General features: G+C 63.5%; 1 non-coding gene across 1 annotated transcript; it reads right to left on the reverse strand.

Annotated features, from left to right (window-relative positions):
* Window positions 1–5,233: 5,233 nt before the first annotated feature.
* Window positions 5,234–5,352, reverse strand: LOC131860517 (5S ribosomal RNA). Its single transcript, XR_009359612.1, has one exon. It is a non-coding gene; the product is annotated as a 5S ribosomal RNA (ribosomal RNA).
* Between the last annotated feature and the right edge of the window lie 648 nt (window positions 5,353–6,000).

Below are 6,000 nucleotides of genomic sequence, written 5' to 3' on the forward strand. Positions count from 1 at the left end.
TGGCACCTTACCTGGGCTGCGCACCAGGGCGGGCTCAAGATGGCACGCGCGTTCCGTTTTTTTCACTATCTTTCAAAACGGAAATTTTAAAATCTCCTTTTTTTTTTGCCTTTTCTGGAAATTAGTGAAGGCAGCGCATCAAAGGTGCGCACCTCGCTGCCCACCTTGGTGTGCTCTGAGGTGCGCACCCGGGAGCGCTACGAAGTGTGCTCCAAGGTGCGGCGTGCACGTTGTCGGAGCCCGGTTTGCCCCGGGTGCGCACCTCGCCTGCACCTTGGCCGGGGTGGGCACCTTGGCTGGGTTTGCCCAGGGTGCGCTCCGAAGCGGGGTTACTGGAGCGCCCCCTCTTTTTTTGTCAGAGAGTTTGGTGGGGTTTCTCGCATTGGCTCTTCCCAGGCCCGGTTGTTGGGTGCGCTCCCACCCTGGCGCGCGCGAAGTTGGAAGTTGGGTTAATTGCCCGGGCGCGCACCTTCGCCAGGGTGGGCACCTTGGTGCGCAAACCTTGGCTGGGCTGCGCACCAGGGCGGGCTCAAGATGGCACCAGCATTCCCTTTTTCTCACTATCTTTCAAAACGGAAATTTTAAAATCTCGTTTTTTTTTTGCCTTTTATGGAAATTAGTGAAGGCATCGCATCAAAGGTGCGCACCTCGCTGCCCACCTTGGTGTGCTCCGAGGTGCCCACCACGGTGCGCAACGCCGGTGCGAACCCGGGAGCGCCCCGATGTGTGCTCCAAGGTGCGGCGTGCACGAAGTCGGACCCCGGTTTGCCCCGGGTGCGCACCTCGCGTGCACCTTGGTGCGCACACCTTGGCTGGGTTGCGCGGCCTGGTGGGCACCATGGTGCGCACCAAGGAGCGCTCCGAAGTGTGCTCCAAGGTGCGGCGTGCACGAAGTCGGAGCCCGGTTTGCCCCGGGTGCGCACCTTCGCCGCGGTGGGCACCATGGCGTGCACGAAGTCGGAGCCCGGTTTGCCCCGGGTGCGCACCTCGCGTGCACCTTCGCCGGGGTGGGCACCTCGGCTGGGTTGCGCGCCCTGGTGCGCACCAAGGAGCGCTCTGAAGTGTGCTCCAAGGTGCGGCGTGCACGAAGTCGGAGCCCGGTTTGCCCCGGGTGTGCACCTCGCGTGCACCTTCGCTGCGGTGGGCACCTTGGCTGGGTTGCGCGCCTTGGTGGGCACCATGCAGTGCACGAAGTCGGAGCCCGGTTTGCCCCGGGCGCGCACCTCCGCCAGGGTGGGCACCTTGGTGCGCACAACTTGCCTGGGCTGCGCACCAGGAAGGGCTCAAGATGGCAACCCGCGTTCCGTTTTTTTCACTATCTTTCAGAACGGAAATTTTAAAATATCGTTTTTTTTTGCCTTTTCTGGAAATTAGTGAAGGCAGCGCATCAAAGGTGCGCAACGCTGGTGCGAACCTGGGAGCGCTCCGATGTGTGCTCCAAGGTGCGGCGTGCACGAAGTCGGACCCCGGTTTGCCCCGGGTGCGCACCTCGCGTGCACCTTGGTGCGCACACCTTGGCTGGGTTGCGCGCCCTGGTGGGCACCATGGTGCGCACCAAGGAGCGCTCCGAAGTGTGCTCCAAGGTGCGGCGTGCACGAAGTCGGAGCCCGGTTTGCCCCGGGTGCGCACCTCGCGTGCACCTTCGCCGCGGTGGGCACCATGGCGTGCACGAAGTCGGAGCCCGGTTTGCCCCGGGTGCGCACCTCGCGTGCACCTTCGCCGGGGTGGGCACCTTAGTGTGCAGACCTTGGCTGGGTTGCGCGCCCTGGTGGGCACCATGGTGCGCACCAAGGAGCGCTCCGAAGTGTGCTCCAAGGTGCGGCCTGCACGAAGTCGGAGCCCGGTTTGCCCCGGGTGTGCACCTCGGGTGGGCACCTTGGTGCGCATGCCTTGCCTGGGCTGCGCACCAGGGCGGGCTCAAGATGGCACCCGCGTTCCTTTTTTTTCACTATCTTTCAAAACGGAAATTTTAAAATCTCATTTTTTTTTGCCTTTTTCTGGAAATTAGTGAAGGCAGCGCATCAAAGGTGCGCACCTCGCTGCCCACCACGGTGCGCAACGCCGGTGGGCACCCGGGAGTGCTTCGAAGTGTGCTCCAAGGTGCTGCGTGCACGTTGTCGGAGCCCGGTTTGCCCCGGGTGCGCACCTCGCGTGCACCTTCGTCGGGGTGGGCACCTTGGCTGGGTTTGCCCCGGCTGCGCTCCGAAGCGGGGTTATTGGAGCGCCGCCTCTTTTTTTGTCGGAGCGTTTGGTGGGGTTTCTCGCATTGGCTCTTCCGAGGCCCGGTTGCCACCCTGGCGCGCACGAAGTCGGAAGTAGGGTTAATTGCCCGGGTGCGCACCTTTGCCAGGGTGGGCACCTTACCTGGGCTGCGCACCAGGGCGGGCTCAAGATGGCACGCGCGTTCCGTTTTTTTCACTATCTTTCAAAACGGAAATTTTAAAATCTCCTTTTTTTTTTTGCCTTTTCTGGAAATTAGTGAAGGCAGCGCATCAAAGGTGCGCACCTCGCTGCCCACCTTGGTGTGCTCTGAGGTGCGCACCCGGGAGCGCTACGAAGTGTGCTCCAAGGTGCGGCGTGCACGTTGTCGGAGCCCGGTTTGCCCCGGGTGCGCACCTCGCCTGCACCTTGGCCGGGGTGGGCACCTTGGCTGGGTTTGCCCAGGGTGCGCTCCGAAGCGGGGTTACTGGAGCGCCCCCCTCTTTTTTTGTCAGAGCGTTTGGTGGGGTTTCTCGCATTGGCTCTTCCCAGGCCCGGTTGTTGGGTGCGCTCCCACCCTGGCGCGCGCGAAGTTGGAAGTTGGGTTAATTGCCCGGGCGCGCACCTTCGCCAGGGTGGGCACCTTGGTGCGCACACCTTGGCTGGGCTGCGCACCAGGGCGGGCTCAAGATGGCACCAGCATTCCCTTTTTCTCACTATCTTTCAAAACGGAAATTTTAAAATCTCGTTTTTTTTTTGCCTTTTATGGAAATTAGTGAAGGCATCGCATCAAAGGTGCGCACCTCGCTGCCCCACCTTGGTGTGCTCCGAGGTGCCCACCACGGTGCGCAACGCCGGTGCGAACCCGGGAGCGCCCCGATGTGTGCTCCAAGGTGCGGCGTGCACGAAGTCGGACCCCGGTTTGCCCCGGGTGCGCACCTCGCGTGCACCTTGGTGCGCACACCTTGGCTGGGTTGCGCGGCCTGGTGGGCACCATGGTGCGCACCAAGGAGCGCTCCGAAGTGTGCTCCAAGGTGCGGCGTGCACGAAGTCGGAGCCCGGTTTGCCCCGGGTACGCACCATCGCGTGCACCTTCGCCGGGGTGGGCACCTCGGCTGGGTTGCGCGCCCTGGTGCGCACCAAGGAGCGCTCCGAAGTGTGCTCCAAGGTGCGGCGTGCACGAAGTCGGAGCCCGGTTTGCCCCGGGTGCGCACCTTCGCCGCGGTGCGCACCATGGCGTGCACGAAGTCGGAGCCCGGTTTGCCCCGGGTGCGCACCTCGCGTGCACCTTCGGCGGGGTTGCGCGCCCTGGTGGGCACCATGGTGCGCACCAAGGAGCGCTCCGAAGTGTGCTCCAAGGTGCGGCGTGCACGAAGTCGGAGCCCGGTTTGCCCCGGGTGCGCACCTCGCGTGCACCTTCGGCGGGGTTGCGCGCCCTGGTGGTGCACCTTCGGCGGGGTTGCGCGCCCTGGTGGGCACCATGGTGCGCACCAAGGAGCGCTCCGAAGTGTGCTCCAAGGTGCGGCGTGCACGAAGTCGGAGCCCGGTTTGCCCCGGGTGCGCACCTCGCGTGCACCTTCGCCGCGGTGGGCACCATGGCGTGCACGAAGTCGGAGCCCGGTTTGCCCCGGGTGCGCACCTCGCGTGCACCTTCGCCGGGGTGGGCACCTCGGCTGGGTTGCGCGCCCTGGTGCGCACCAAGGAGCGCTCCGAAGTGTGCTCCAAGGTGCGGCGTGCACGAAGTCGGAGCCCGGTTTGCCCCGGGTGCGCACCTCGCGTGCACCTTCGCCAGGGTGGGCACCTCGGTGCGCACACCTTCTCAATGTTTTCTTGCCTTTTCTGGAAATTGGTGAAGGCAGCGCATCAAAGGTGCGCACCTCGGTGTGCTCCGAGGTGCGAACCCGAGAGCGCTCCGAGGTGCCCACGAAGTCGAAAGTCGGGTTAATTGCATTGTTTTCCCCGGGTGCGCTCCGAGGTGCGCAACATCGGCGCGCACCAAGGAGGGCTCCGAAGTGTGCTCCAAGGTGCGCACGATGGCGTGCACCTCTGGTGCGCACGATTCGGAGCTCGGTTTGACCGGGGTGCGCACACCTTGGCTGGGTTGCGCACCTTTTGTGCGCTCCAAGGTGCGCACGAAGTCGGAGCTCGGTTTGCCCCGGGTGCGCACCTTCGCCAGGGTGCGCACCTTGATGCGCACGCCTTGGCTGGGCTGCGCACCTTGGTGGGCGCCATGGTGCGCACCTTTCGTGCGCTCCAAGGTGCGCACGAAGTCGGAGCTCGGTTTGCCCCGGGTGCGCACCTTGGTGGGCGCCATGGTGCACTCCGAGGTGCCCAAGATTGGTGCGCACCAAGGAGCGCTCCGAAGTGCGCTCCAAGGTGCGCGCGAAGTCGAAAGTTGGGTTAATTGTCCGGTTTGCCTCGGGTGCGCACCTTGCGTGCACCTTCGCCAGGGTGGGCGCCTTGGTGCGCACACCTTGGCTGGGCTGCGCACACCTTGGCACCCGCGTTTCCTTCATTTTAAATTTTTTTTTTTTACAATCTCTCAAGTGGGAAATTCTATAATCTCAACTTTTTTTGCCTTTTCAGGAAACTTTTGAATGGAGCGCATCATTGGTGCGCTCCGAAGTGTGCTCCAAAGCTCTCTCCAGCTGCGTGCACCTGCCCCGGCCGCGCACCCGGCCCCGCCCAGCTTCGCTCACCTGTCCCGGGCGTCTGGTGCGGAACCTTAGAGTAAGAAACATCACCGTGCACCTTGGCCAACGTGCGCGACTCGACCGAGCGCGCACTGGCCGAGGTGCACACCGATTTCACCTGGGTGCGCGCGCAGCACCTCGGGCGCACCGGGGTGCGCGCACAACGCCCGGGTTGCACCGTGGCCTGTGTGCTCGGGGCGCCTCGGGTGCGCGCTCGGTGTCGCCCCCGCGCGCGCGGTAGTGCGGGCAGCGCACCCCGGCCCGGCCCGGCCCCGACGAGAACGCAAACGGGCAAAAGGTTTATTCAAATAGCATTGCGACGCCCGGCGAAAAACTAAAAAAGGGTGCAACACCGGGACTTCCCGGGAGGTCACCCATCCCAGTACTACTCCGGCCCAAGCGCGCTTAACTGCGGAGTTCTGATGGGATCCGGTGCACTAACGCTGGTATGATCGCACCCGTTATGAGCTTGTCGCAGTGTGTACTTAGCAAACCGCGACCCACGTGCGAATCCACCCCGGCCACCCACCCCCGTCGAGGTGCACACCCTCCCTCGCGAAGTGCGCCCCGTTCGCCAAGTGTGAGCCCTGCCCGGGTGCGCGCACCTTGCTAGGGCGTCGGGTGTGCACCCGGCCCGGCCTACGTGCGTGCACCTGGAGGGGGCGTCGTGTGCGTGCAGTGTCCCGTCTGCAACGCGGTGCCCACACACCACCTCGGGCGCAACGACCTGCGCTCACATGTGGGCCGAGTGCACCTTGGTGCATGTTCGGGGCGCCTCGGGTGCACGCTCGATCTTGCCCCGGTGCACCAAGGCGCTCGGTTTGCCCCGGGTGCGCACTTGGTGCAAGGTGGGCACCCAAAATAGGGATCAAGCACCAAAACACAAGTTTCGGGATGCAAAATGGGACCCAAGGACCACAAATGCGTTCCAAGACCCATGATGGGTCCACGAGAACAAAAATGTGTTCCGAGACTTAATAAACAAATATTGGGTTTTAGGAGAAGAAACATGCTCTGATGCCCAAAACGAGAATCGACCCCGAAAAGGCCACAGGCCAAAAGTGGGATGCGAGACAAAAAAAAATGGGACCCGAGGACCAAAATTGGG

The sequence above is a fragment of the Cryptomeria japonica genome, unplaced genomic scaffold, assembly GCF_030272615.1.
Source record: "Cryptomeria japonica unplaced genomic scaffold, Sugi_1.0 HiC_scaffold_15, whole genome shotgun sequence".
Classification (NCBI taxonomy): Eukaryota; Viridiplantae; Streptophyta; class Pinopsida; order Cupressales; family Cupressaceae; genus Cryptomeria; species Cryptomeria japonica.